The following is a 15,161-nucleotide window of genomic DNA, read 5'->3' as shown; positions in this document are numbered from 1 at the left end:
ACGTTACTGAACAACAGAGGATTCCACACTCATTGTGATTGTCCTACGTTACTGAACAACAGAGGATTCCACACTCATTATGACTGTCCTACATTACTGAACAACAGAGGATTCCACACTCATTATGACTGTCCTACGTTACTGAACAACAGAGGATTCCACACTCATTACCGACTGTCCTACATTACTGAACAACAGAGGATTCCACACTCATTATGACTGTCCTACGTTACTGAACATCAGAGGATTCCACACTCATTATGACTGTCATATCTTACTGAACAACAGAGGATTCCACACTCATTATGACTGTCCTACGTTACTGAACAACTGAGGTTTCCACACTCATTACCGACTGTCCTACGTTACTGAACAACAGAGGATTCCACACTCATTACCGACTGTCCTACGTTACTGAACAACAGAGGATTCCACACTCATTATGACTGTCCTACGTTACTGAACAACAGAGGATTCCACACTCATTACCGACTGTCCTACGTTACTGAACAACAGAGGATTCCACACTCATTACCGACTGTCCTACGTTACTGAACAACAGAGGATTCCACACTCATTATGACTGTCCTACGTTACTGAACAACAGAGGATTCCACACTCATTATGACTGTCCTACGTTACTGAACAACAGAGGATTCCACACTCATTACCGACTGTCCTACGTTACTGAACAGCAGAGGATTCCACACTCATTATGACTGTCCTACGTTACTGAACATCAGAGGATTCCACACTCATTATGACTGTCCTACGTTACTGAACAACAGAGGATTCCACACTCATTATGACTGTCCTACATTACTGAACAACAGAGGATTCCACACTCATTACCAACTGTCCTACGTTACTGAGCAACAGAGGATTCCACACTCATTATTGACTGTCCTACGTTACTGAACAACAGAGGATTCCACACTCATTATGACTGTCCTACGTTACTGAACATCATTACTGACATGTACTCTCACATACCAGGAATGACTCTGATCTTGTTAGTCACTGACAGTCGCTAACTGAAATATTAATGACTTTGTACTTATTATCCATTGTCAAACACAGATAAAAATAGAAAGTTTCCAGTCAACATACACTATTAATCACCTACTGACCTATAGATGATGCCACACCAATTCACACTTTCATATACCTCCTGAAATACAAAGCACTCGATTTATCACATGCTCATAGCCGCCTATGGAGAGTTACAGAGGATTCTGTGCTCTTTACATTCTGTCCAGTTTGTACAAAACAATAAATGATCTCACACTCATTAATTTAGCACATGCTCAGAGCCACCTATGGAGTGTTAGAGAGGACTCTGTGCTCTTTCCATTCTGTCCAGTATGTACAAAACAATAAATGATCTCACACTCATTATCCGTTTTGCAGCAAAAGTGATCTGCAGCGACTCTGGAATAATTATTTTATTTTATCGCATTTTACATTTGCATTTGGTGTAATACACTAATTGTTGTTAACCATTTGCAGGTACAGCCTGGGTTACCATCTCTGCACCACCTATTAAATTAAAAAGAACCCTGCTATCAGCATCCACTTCTCTGAAAAAAAAAATAGCACTTAAAAATAGTCAATGAAGGCAAAGCAATAGACTCTATCCATGATCCCACTTTTATAACAAATTCAAACTACTCAGTGTTTTGATTCTGAGTTGAAACTTGTGAGAACAAGTTGAAAAGTGATATGTGAAACTTGTAGTAGTGAATTTTAGTCTTCTGTTAAGTACAAACTTGCAGTTTTAAAAGTACTGTATTTTCATGTTTTCTGTTTCCTAATTGTGTGTTTCTGAACAGTGTGCTGTGTGTTTCTCTGCAGTTATTTTGCAATAAGAGGGGATGTTGGTATCACTTCTTTGTTATCTGATATTTAATAGCCTAGAGGGATTTCTCTGTACTTTAAGTGCTAGCCACAAAGTTTGAGAAATCATTTTATGCTCAACTCCTGAGAAACTTGCTTGGCTACAAACATCTGCATTACAAGCTGAAGCTAAGTGAAACTTGCAGTAGTGAATTTTAGTCTTCTGTTCAGTACAAACTTGCAGTTTTAAAAGTACTGTATGTTCATTTTTTTCTGTTTCCTAATTGTGTGTTTTTTGAACAGTGCGATGCGTGTCTCCCTGCAGTTAGTTCCCCACTCACCCTCCCTGTTCTTGTGTTGGTATTAGTGTTGGTGGCTCTGGAATTGCCCGCCCCTCCTGTAAGTCTGTATTAGAACACTCCTCCTGGGTCCATCTCATTTGGCTGTGTGTGTGTCTCTGCAGTTAGTTCCCCACTCACCCTCCCTGTTCTTGTGTTGGTATTGGTGTGGGTGGCTCTGGAATTGCCCGCCCCTCCTGTAAGTCTGTATTTGAACACTCCTCCTGGGGCCATCTCATTTGCTCACTTAACTGAGTACAGTTAGATCATATTCTGAGTCTAGTGTTCACTCTACTTAATACAGAGAGAAGATTTGAGAAGGTCAGCCCACTTAGGGTCTTCCTCCCTTTCTCCTTGCACTTAAAAAAACTAAAGAAAAAAAAATTTTTTGCACTGTATTCGTTTGCTTTTACTGTTTTGTGTTTCCTCCTACTTTATTTTGCTTTTCTTAAAAGTACTCAATTTTATTTATTTATTCTGCTGCATTTATTACTGCTTGGTTGTAGCCTGATTAAATTGTAACTGTTATTCTAAGTCTTTTGGTTTAAGCACTTGGGCTAAGTACAGGCTGTTTTACATTAAGAAGGTTTGTGGTCTACACTGTTTGTGGCAGGACAGGTAGCTTACATCCTTCTAAGCTGGGAATTTCTGATTGAAGGCTCAGTGTCTGCTATTCTAAAAGTATATTAGTTCTGGCTTAAGCACTTGGGCTTCAGGCCAGTTATTCTACATTAAGAAGGTTTGTGGTCTGCACTCTTGTGGGAGGAGAGGCTGGATTCTGCCCTTCTGAGCTGGGAATATCTGGTCACAGGCTTATTGTGCCTGCTTATTTGAGCTGTTTCTTTCTGAAATTGGTGCTCCTTGTTGCTGTAGCATAGACCAGATTCAGGCCTGCTGAATCTAGCTTTGTTTGTATAACTTGAGCACTGATCCAGGCCATCTTTTTTTGGAGAAGGTTCCCCTGCACCCTAGTAAGCAGAGGCGTGCAGTTAGAACTTGTCTGATTGAAGACTGCTGGAACAGGTCTCAGTTTTGAGCTTTTTTCTGGTTAATTGGGTAACTTGTTTAAATCAGTTTGTTCATTTTCTATTGTTTCATATATATATATATATATATATATATATATATATATATATATATATATTGCACTTTATTCATCTGCTTTTACTGTATTTGTGTTTCTTCCTACTTTATTACCGGGGCATTGACTACAACTCTGATCTGCAATATATAATAAGTATCCTTTCCTGTGCATTTAAAGTGTTTTTTTGACTGTATCTGCTTTATTTTCTGAAAAAAAAAAAAAAAAAAATATATATATATATATATATATATATATATATATATATATATATATATATATATATATATATATATATATAGATATATATATATATATATATATATATATATATATATATATATATATATATATATATATATATATATACTTGTTTCCCACCTTTCTAAGCTAGTATAGCCCAGTTTTCAGGTTAGTGCTGAATTCAGGGTTGTGTTACAAATCTCTGTGTTTGCCCATACCTTACTTGGATAGAAGGAGGTTTCTCAGTTCACCTGTGAGAGAGGGGAGTTTTGAGCAGCCTATCTGTCCCTGGAGGAGTGTTTTCAGCCCAGAAATTAGTAGTTTACTGGCCATTTTTGGCTAATTTCTATCTCATTCCCCTGCTATAAATACCGTATTTGCCTGGTTTTGCATGCTGGGCAGTGCCGGTTAGCTAGGGTAAAGCTATTTCCGGCTCCACAAAGTATCCTCTTCAATGTTTCCCTTGGAACTAGACAAACATTCATCTTATGCACTCAAGCCATTCATTTCTCAGCCCGGCACTTGCTCAAAACCTATAGCAAGCACTTATAAACCCTAGCACTAAACCCTCCTGTACTGTACAGAAGGACAAGGCTCTCTATTCAACCTTACCAACCATCCAGTAAAACATTTCATTGTACCTATCCAGGCATGTCCAAAGGGCAGTTTCAGGTGTACTCTCCAGCCCAACTGGTGAATCTGGGTATTTTGAGGCAATGTTACAACTGCCTCATGTACACGGACAACCCCCTTCTCCTACCACCAAACACTAATACATGCGAGAGATGCAGTTATACAGCCAAACTAGAGGCTAAGATCTCTCAACCCAAGACTGGATCAGACAGTCAAGAGGAGAAGGGAAATACTTGCATCACACCACCAGTCTTACATAGACCCAATAAACCAGCACTGGCAAAAAACACACATAAATATTTAAAAACATACTCGGAGGCTCTAAATAAAAATCTGCAAAACCAACAGAGACCTCCAAAGCAAACATCCAAGCAACCTCCACCCCCCAACACAAACCATGAGACACATACTTCACAAAACCAGTGTGCCATGCAATCACAGCCCTTAAGGCAAAAAATCATACCCAACATACTAGTAATAGGTGACTCTATAGTCAGTCACACTGACGTCCCACTCACTAGCCTGAATATGGAGAAGGTTACTGTTAGCTGCCTGTCGGGTGCCAGGATTTGCCACATAACACAAGCACTCAGGTCACTCCAGAACAAGTACAAATATGACTCTGTCATTGTCCATGTTGGTGTGAATGACCTGAGCCGTACCTCCCTGGACTACATGAAAAGAGACATGGAAGAGCTCTCTGATCACTTAGCTCAGGCCGGTATGACCCTGACCCTGGGTAGCATCCTGCCCTCACCAAGAATGATACCATGGTATAAAGAAAAAAATCTCGATTTCAACAATTGGCTAAGTTTCTGGTGTCATTCAAAGGGGATCCAGTGTCTGTCCACCTGGGATGACATGCTCTGACAAGCCACGCTGCTTCGCTAGAGACTGCTTGCACCTGTCACCCTTAGGCTTTCAAATACTGGCCAAGGCTCCTGCTACCCCTATAGTGCCTTTTTTAGGCAAGGCTCAAAAGACAAACCCACTGCCGTAAATAGCACAAGTAACAAAAAACTGAGGGTAATGCTACTCAATGCCAGAAGTCTAAACCTCAAAATGCACGCACTCGAGGCACTTTTCAGTATGGAGAAAATCTATATATGTGCAGTAACAGAAACCTGGTTTAAGGCTCCAGAGAGCACCCCAGCACTACCAGGCTACAATTCATACCATACATTTTGGCCATAGAACCCAAACAGAAATACAAAAGGCAAGGGCATATCCATATTCATCAAGGATACCCACACCTCCAGGTTAGTGACACAGCACGATGCTTCAGAGATCATTCACGTGCAACTAACAATGGTCGAAACTGCAATTCAAATTGTAGCTTGCTACAGATCACCCACCATGTCCCAGGACCCCCATTCCGCATTTCTGGAAACAGTGGGAAACATAAAGGTCCTACCAAACACCCTAATATTGGGTGATTTCAATTTCCCAAACATTAACTGGGAGAACTACTTAACTACTAACTCTCTTGCCCAACTTTTCCTAGAATTTATAAACTCAAATGCCCTGGTTCAACTGGTCAACACTCCCACCAGAGGTAACAACATATTGGATCTGGTCATCACCAACATAGGCGACCAGTGTTCCACACCAGAGGTCAACCCCTTGATGGTTAGATCTGACCATAAACAAATCACTTTAGATATCCATATTCTGCCCCCACCCCCGGACAAGAAAGCCACCATGAAAAACTTTTTAAAAGCAAACCTCATGTTACTTAAGACCAAGGTGGAAAGTTTCAAAGCCCCCATGCTGAAGGATAACACTGTCCAAGCTGCAAAATACTAATGCATTCTACGGGCAGCTATAAGAATGCATGGATCGTGCCATCCCAAGCAAAACCAAGACTCACTCTTCCAAGAAAAGTAAACCAGTCTGGTGGACTCCTGCATAAACAAGCTATACAATAGAAGGAGGAAACTATTACAGAAAAGAGTGAAATCCTAAGAAGGGAAGACATCCCTGATCAGTATCAGCAAGAAACTACGATCGCTCATAAAATCATCCAAGGCGAGCTTTGAAATAAAAATTGCCAAGGACTCCAAAGATAACCACAAGGCATTCTTTAGCTATGTCAAGAATCTAAGTGGCAATGCTCAGATCTGCTCGGAGTTAGTGCAGAATGGCACAAAATACACTGAAACGACCGATATCACCAACATCCTGGCAGACAGGTTCAGTGCAAACTTCACCCCCCTCTCACCCCCAAAAGGGCCCATAACCATACCAGAAGAATATAGAGTCCCTGTAATCACAGACACTCAGGTTAAAACAGCCCTCTCCAAAGCCAAAAATACAGCATCAATGGGACCAGATGGTGTCCCAGGCTATGTACTACACGAGCTCAAAGACGAACTAACCCCTCACCTAAACACACTGTTCAAATTCAGCCTCTCCACAGGCTACATACCCATAGAGTGGCGCACAGCAAGGGTTATTCCACTCCACAAAGGTGGAGCTACAACAGACCCCGGGAACTATCGCCCTATAAGCCTGACTAGCTTGGTCTGCAAGGCTATGGAGTGCATCATCATGGAACTCATTAACAGAGACATTGGGAACCTCCAAACACTGGACCCTACCCAGTTTGGCTTTGTTAAGGGAAGATCATGCCTCCTAACCTGGTGGACTTCTTTGAGACAGTTACCAAGGCTACAGATGAGTGAAAGGTGGTACACACAGCCTACCTAGACCTTGCTAAGGCCTTCAAGACCATTCCCCATTCTGGTATTATAGACAAGCTCACCAGCCTGAACATAAACCCCTTCATCACAAGATGGGTTGCCAACTGGCTCATGGGCAGGACCCACATGGTGAGAGTTGCGGGAGCTAGGTCCGACTCTAAATCGGTTACAAGTGGCGTTCCCCAGGCCTCAGTCCTAGGGCCCCTTCTGTTCGGCGTATACTTCTCAGAGGTACAGGCAAGCACAGGAGGACTATGGCTGACCAAGTTCACAGACGACTACAAACTAGGGGTTATAATTGACTCTCCGGCTGACACAGACATCCTCCAAAAGGGTCTCACTGACGGATACCTGGTGACAAAAAATCATGGCCTCAAGCTAAATGCCAAAAAGTGCATAGTCATCCCCTTTAGAAAAAACAAAGTACCCACAAACTACCACATAGGTGGTAGTCCCCTAAATATGGAATACATAATAAGGGGTCTGGGGGCCCAAGTAGATAGTAATCTCACCTTTGATAATCACATTGCCAAAGTGGTTAGAAAATCCTTCTACATGGCCCAGCTAATCACAAAAGGGTTCGCATCCAGATCAAAAGAGGTCATTGTGCCCCTTTACTCATCACTCATCAGACCCATCTTAGAGTACAATGCCCCATTTGGGATGTACCTTAAAAGACACCTGCAACAGCTGGAAAGACCACAGAAGTACCTCACCAAGAGGATCACTGGTCTCAAACAGATGCCCTATGCAGCTCGACTGAAGAAACTCCAGCTGTACTCGGTTGCATACCACCTGCTTAGAGGTGATCTCTGCCTGACATACAAGGCCATGTCCAACCTAGAATTGATGGACATGCTCCACCTAAAGAAAACCTTATCCCCTTGAGCCACACACTCTAGGGATCTAAACCTCACCACAACAATAAATAGGACATGCTGGAGGGATAGATTCCTGTCCCAGAGACTTCCCATGCTCTGGAACAAGATTCCAATCTACATTAGGCAGAGCTCCTCACTAACACTCTTCAAAAGAAACCTTGACGAGTGGATGGGAAACAAAATGTTTACCTCGGGGATCACTTCCATGGCTCTGCTGGACAGAGGCACAGGGAACTAATCTAAGGGTGCGGCGAAAGCCAATGCATTCTGGCTAGGCTTATAAATGCCTTCAGGCAGATAGCCTAGTACCCACCTATGAACCTATGAACCTATGAAATAAACCGAACTGAAGTTTTTTTGATTCAACACCTTGGTTTTGTTATAAGTCCCATTATGATTTATTCAGTACACACTGAAATCAGAGCAGAAGAAAGTCATTCAGCTACTGGATGTGTTATACATACACAACACAGCCATCACTGTGCACACTATAATAAAACATTTCAAGACCATCCCCATAGCCAAACTGTTCTAGAGGAATGCAATTGTCACTATCCTCATGGACAGATTTAATTACAGACTGACAGTCACCTATTCTATAGTCTTCGTGTTTCCTTCCTGACTTTTTCACTTCCGCACTTTCATTTCCTCCAAGCTCTGGTTTAGCTGACCTAGCTTCAGTTGACTTCTGCATTCATATTGCTAAAAAACATGCATACTGCTGTCCTATGCAGATATGTTTCTGCCCTGTTTATGATATATGCATTCCAGGAATGGTATTTACTTTATTCTTTGTTGGCAGGTGTAGTCCCACTAAGCTAGTGGCTTGTTTTCAGGGAATACCCAAGGTAGTACTTACTACTAGGAAATATTTGGCCAGGGCATCAAGGTACCTCCCCTACTGATCATTGTTGCAAGTGGGACACATTTTGCATGGGCACTTCCTGTTTCAATTCCAGGTGCAGAGGTGGCCCAGACCAACAAGGAGGCAGATGGAGAGAGAAAGAGATAATGGAGTGATGAGAGAAATGGAGAACGCCAAAAATGAGAGCAGAGAATGTGTGCAGGATTCTGGGGAGATGTTTCAAATAAATCTATTTGATGGAGATAAGTCAGCAAATGATGTATAATTACAACTCTCAAGTCAGGAGTGTTGCAGGGTGATTTACTTAAAGAAATGGTGATGCAGAGTGAGGCAGAAAATACAGAAGATGTTTCTGGGGGGGTGCATTATAGAGAAAATACAAAGGGAGGATGCAGAGACAATATTGGAGAATAGTGGTGAGGCAGAAAAGAAAAAAATATACAGAGAAAGTAAAAGAAGGCAAAATGGGACTAGCAGAAAAAGGCAGAAGAAAATGAAAAAAATGAAATACATAATAAGGATTCATAGTGAAGAAATGGGCAGGTATGAATTATGGGACAAATTAATAGCTCCGTTGGGTACAAATGCACATGAGGTAGCATTTATTCCTATAAACAACAAGATATTTTGTGACATTATATTTGAGATGTTTTTCAATGGAAAATTTTCTTGGAGAATATGAAAAAAGAAAGACTGTAACCCATGGGATCTTTATGTGATAAATCCATTTAACAGGGAAGCAAAAGAGAAAACTCATGTACAATTTTGAACAGACGTGTAAAGAAAGACTTTGAAAGGACATTTGAAAACTATGTAAAGAAGTACTGGACATTGCAAAGATTTATGACAAAAGGTGTTACAGACTGGCAGATGGGATTGTAATATTATGTTACAACTAGACAGAGAAAAAAATTATACATATACCAAGCATGATAATTGTGGAGGGGCATAAGGGAGTCATAACGTACTGGGGACAACCCAAAACATTTTTTGTGTAGAAAAGAAGGACATTTGCTAAGTAACTGTGATAAAACAAAACATATTTGTGAGAAAATGGAACATTAAGGAAAAAATGAGTATCGAAAGAGAAAAAATGAACAAAGAAAAAACATTTTAGAAGTAGTAGACATTAAAGAAAAGTTAAGTGAGCAAAATTAATAAAGAAAACACAGAAGAAAGCTGTGAAATAAGTGATGAAGATGATGCAATTTTGGAGACAGTAAAAGGGAAAACAGAATTATATTGGAAAAAATGATAAAGGGCAGAAAAAGAAAATTAGAGAGACAAGGACAAATGAAAAAAGGAAAGGAAATGGAAGGAAAAGAATATATAAGACTAATTGTTGGGGGTTGATAAAATATTCTCACAGACACAAGGTACTGTGTTTGAGTCTTACCTATGGGAGGGAAATTTTCTAGGCTTAGAATGGCCCAGTAAGGCAGCTAGCCTATTAATTAGTTCTGAACTTATAAAAGGAAAAGGGAAAATGAACATTTTAGAGTGCTTTAAGTAAATGTGACTTGTATTAAGAATATAGCGAGAATAATAGAGATTTTGGAGTGCACTAATACATGTAATGTAGAAGTAATCATACTGGGAGGGTGGCCTAATGGTTAAGGTGTTTGCCTTCCAAACACAAAGTGCAGAGTTTGAGTCTCACAAGGGATAATTGGCTAGGCTTAAAATGCTCACAAGAGCAGTTAGCTTAATACTAACCTATGAACCTATAAGAATACAATATTTTTAACAAGCAAAGAAAGATTACAAACAAAAAATCTATGGGGAGGAAAGATGATCTGGAATCTGGGAAATGTTCTGGAATAGTTGTATTCTGTTGAAATACAGTAAAGACATTAGATGTAACATTAGCAAAAATATAGATTTAAAATGGAAAGAGCATGTATATAGAATTATAATTAATTGTAAGAAAGGGAAAACTTATTTCATCTGGGAAATGAACATTTTGGAGTACTTTCATCAAGGGAAATGAACATCTCTTTAAATCTAAACTTAAACATTTTCTCCTAAATACTAACACCTGTCACTGCAATGATCCCACTTAAATCCCACCTTACCACCTCGCTGCCTCTCACACTTTTCACACACACCTATTGCAAGTGTCCTATCTCATTTGCATCTCTTTCTCCTTTGCTGATTAAAAAAAAATTCTAACTTTTGTACTGCATGCTATACACATTATTGTAATGTGTATGTAAAGTTCATTCTTAGGCTTTTTGTAAATTTCTAATGTTCTCATGTAAAGCACATTATTGTAATGTTTGCATAAAACTTTATTGTCGGATGTTTTTCTTTTTTGTAACTTTGTAATAACTGTCTGGAGCTTTTCTCCTCAGGTTTTCACTGAAAATGGGCCACTGGCTCAGTTGGACAAACCCAGTTAACAAATGGCAAATAAATAAATAAAAATAAATCAAATTTTAGACTATAAAATGATAAATATGAATATTACAATAACATGATACTTTAATTGTGATTTAAGAGGCAAGCATAAAAAGAAAGAGAATGATACATGAAAATGTTAGAAGTTATAAGATATGGTAAGTTAAAACTTTTGGACAAAAATTCATGGGCTTACAAAAGGGGTATGTATAGAACTGAAACAGATTACTTTATATTATCAGAAGATTTAGATGAAGGAGAAAGGGAGGTAGTTAAAGTAGGATTTTGTGATCATTTTGCAACATGGCTAGAGATAATACAATATAATGAATATATAAAAATAGGCAATGGAATAAAAAGAATAAATGAAAAAACATGGAATGAAGAAGGAAAACAATAATACAGTTATAGAAAGATAATATTACTGTGAAAACATTTTATAAAAATTGGTCTGAATAGTGGATAACATTTAAGGAAAAAATATAAAAAAATGTTAACTGCAGCAATCTGATGTGAGAAAAGTAGAGAAAAATATAAAATAACATATAATGATGCATTAGAAGATTTAAAACATGATAGAATGTTTTTTGACAGAAAAATAATTATACAAAATAAATCAAGAAAAATACGAGAATTATGTAAGCAAAAATATTTTTTACAAGTAAAAAGAGAAGTATTGAGTTACTTAAGCAGATTAGTAAAGGAAGATAGTAGTGTAATGACAGAAATAAAAAATGCGAAAGGAGAAATAGAACTCAGGAAACAATTATAAACAGTGTAATACGATATGTACAAGAAATGTTTAAAGAAAAACAAAAGTAGTAAAAACATGGAGCATAAAAAAGTAACAGAAAAAGACAAGGAGTTGGAAAAGGAGATTTATTTATATGAGCTACATAAAGTATTAGGACAAGTAAATATAGGTTGGGCTGCAGGAGCAAATTGAATAAGGTATGAAATGCATACAAATTTAAGGTACTGGCAAAAAAAATATTTTTTAAAGATTTTGAATAATGAATGGTTATGTGAAAGATTTATGTAAAAGGAATTATTTAATGGAATATTTAAATTCATATGGAAGAAAGAAGATAGAAGGCAATTAAAAAACTGGAGATCAACGGTATTTAATAATAATAAGATTGTTATGAAAATAAAACAAAAGAGATTTGGCACTAACATGGAAATATTATGGAAAATATTATATATAGTGTAAAGGGGAAGGGATGTCAAGAATTATTAATAGTAGTTAGAGAATTTGTGGATGATATTATGAATAGAAAAGAAGAAGCAAAAATCATGATAGGAGACCTTACTAAGGGAGTGAAACAACTGAACATGAAATCTTATGGGTAATAATGAAATAATATAAGTGAGAAAGTTAGGAAATTGTACATGTCTGTATATAGTAATAATAAATAAAAATGCTTGTAAATGGCTGGTTAATCCAAGAGGTACATATGAAGAGTTGAGTAAGACAGGGATGCCCAGTGAGTTGTATATTGTTTGCACTAGTTATGAATGTGATAGTATGTGAAATGAATTACAAAATAAAGGTTAACATAAGCAGATGATATTATAATAATTGCAAGAAATACCATTTGGAAAAAAGAAGTAATAATTTGCACAAATGGGTGTCTAGAGGTGGTAGTGATGGCCTTAAATAAAGAAAAAAAATTAAAGGTTTAGGTGATGTAGTAAAGATAGGGGCAATTATTTCATAATGGATGAAATTTCTATGTTAGGTATAATGTGTGGGAATAAATGTTTAAGAAGAATTCAATGGGTAAAAATAAGAGAAGAAATAAGACAAACCTGTCTTTGCTGGAGAAAGTATGAATTATCATTCAAAAAAAGGGCTTATCAGATAAATTCAGTACTGATGGAAAAATAGCATATTTAGCAAGTGCATTTATTTTGCCAACTGTATTTGAAAAGGAATTACTGCAGATATTTTTTTTTATTTATATGGGGTTCTAGATTAAACTCAGTAAAAGGTAAGTTATGTATTCAAATAAAGAGGAAGGAGGTTTAGATTTAATTAACCCAGTGGTTTATGCTGCTTTATTAATTTTGTACAAAATGTTAACGTGGATAAATGAAAAAGACATGAGATTAGTACTAAAGGTGTATAAATAAAAGGATGATAAATTTGTGGGTATGGTAAAAAAGAGTAAAAGAGAAAAAGATCATATAAATGAAGAAATAATGTTACCAAGAAAAATATTTTTCTGGAAAATAAAAATTGATGATATGCAAAAAGAATGAAATGTATAGCATAAGAATGGAGTCTATATTACAATATTAAAAAGACCCGGAATTGAATGGCTTAAAGGCTGAAAATGCCAGACCTCGAAGTCGCTATTGTGGGGGCGGGGGGTTGTGCCCACCCCGCTAATTATATATACCAGCTCCGAGATCACACTACAGTGAGGAAAGGGCAAATATTCCGATCTTCACTGTACTGTGATCTCACAAAAAGCACATCACTGAACGGCATTTCTGACATTAAAGCCATTCAGTGTTCAGCCTCTTTGATTTCATAATAGGAACCCTAATAATGTAATGATAAAACACTGCTATGTAAAACTATGGGGACATCTAACAGATAAAAATGAAACTATAAAAACAAGAAGCAAATGGTGTAAGTAGAATGTCAAGATTTTTGTGGAGACTAGTAATAGATAAATTACCAATAAATGAAAATATGCCATATAAAAAGAAAAGTGATAGAATATGTTTACATCTTCAGGAAGAAGAAACTACTGAACATCTGTTTTTGAAATGTAAAAGAGTAAAAACGTTATGAGGAAAACTATGTAAAGAAGATATAAAAGAAGTGGATAAAATAAACATGGATATGATTAGATATGGATATTATAAGAAAATAAATGAAAAATGTTAAAAAGTAGATTAAAAAGTTATTTTGTGTTATTTTGATTGTTTGGAATGAAAGAATAAATGAAATTATGTTTAACGGTAAATTAATTTTAGCAACAATATTAAGTAAAATCAGATGGTTGTTATGGAAAAAGGAGTGGAGGTCTAGTAGGAATAAAAATGTAGTATGATTGCAAGGAAAATTATGAATATGGGTAAATATATTTGTATATCTAGTTATCTAGACACTTGTAAATATTTGTAAATATGTAAATATGTTGTAATTAGGAGTCTGTTTTTGTATATAAATAAAGGACCCCTGCTGTTTTCGATAGGTCTCATTGGATCTTTTACATCCACCTGAGCTACCATCAACACAAGCAGTTGGGGCCTCAGTTTAACATATCATTCAAGACACACCATGCTCAGGAGCCCAGCACTCTCTTTATGCTGCACTACAATGCCAGCAATCTATATCCCTCGTGTGGGAATATAACCCACAGTCTTCTACACCAAAGGTGTGTATGGTACCTGTTGTGCCACTGTTAATGCTATTCAGTTCCATTTTGAGTATCAATGGGTTTACAGTTAAAATTCTGAAACTCACCTTACCATTGGTGAGAAGGTTGAGGGTAAAGGAGCAAATGGGAAAAATTGCAATTGTAAATCCTGTCGACTCCGAAATGTAGACATGTAGCTCATGTTTGGGGTTTTGAGCATCATTGCTTTCAATTGGATCACACTACAGTGGGGATCAGGAAAAGTACCCCCTTCTTCATTGTAGTGCAATCTCAGAGTTAGAATATTTAATTTGCAGAAGGGGTACAGGGTGACTTTCCCCCTGCAAAACAGTATAAATTTGTATATTGAGTGAACACTGTTTTTACTGGATGGTGACTGGTAAAAATAATGTTGAATGTCGAGTCCTGCCTTTTCAACATTTCAACAGGCAGAGTAGTTGGTGTGATGGTTTCTGATGATGTGGTTCAATTATGTGATCATTCATCAATAGAGTTTTCTCAGTTTTGATAGTAAATCATATCAACGGAAGTAGCTTATTATTATTTCTTTCGGACCATTCCTTATATTTGGAGCAAACTCCCATATAATAACATCAGACATCATCTTTCTGACATTTTCTAAGAGTGACTGCCTGCCATTTTAAAAAATCCACATGGAGTACTAACTGCTAATTTAACTGGCAACACAGGGCCCCATAACATCAAACTTCACAGATCCTGTTTTCATTGTATGCTGCAGATTTAGGATGCCGGTGTTGTTTTATACTGCCTCACTTTTGCTTAA

The 15,161-nt window shown here is 37.5% G+C and overlaps 2 protein-coding genes across 4 annotated transcripts in view; both read right to left on the bottom strand.

The window, feature by feature from the left end:
- TRPV2 (transient receptor potential cation channel subfamily V member 2) overlaps nucleotides 1–15,161 on the bottom strand; it is a 1,022,245-nt gene that overhangs the window by 943,597 nt on the left and 63,487 nt on the right. The gene's annotated exons all lie outside the window — the stretch shown is intronic.
- Nucleotides 1–15,161, bottom strand: part of LOC122787965 (complement C3-like) — a 303,087-nt gene that overhangs the window by 262,204 nt on the left and 25,722 nt on the right. The window lies entirely within an intron of this gene.

This window comes from Protopterus annectens, chromosome 13.part0 (assembly GCF_019279795.1).
Source record: "Protopterus annectens isolate FY-2018-M chromosome 13.part0, PAN1.0, whole genome shotgun sequence".
Taxonomy (NCBI): Eukaryota; Metazoa; Chordata; order Ceratodontiformes; family Protopteridae; genus Protopterus; species Protopterus annectens.
The sequence above is the reverse complement of the archived record's forward strand: the minus strand, read 5'-3'. Positions and strand labels throughout refer to the sequence as shown.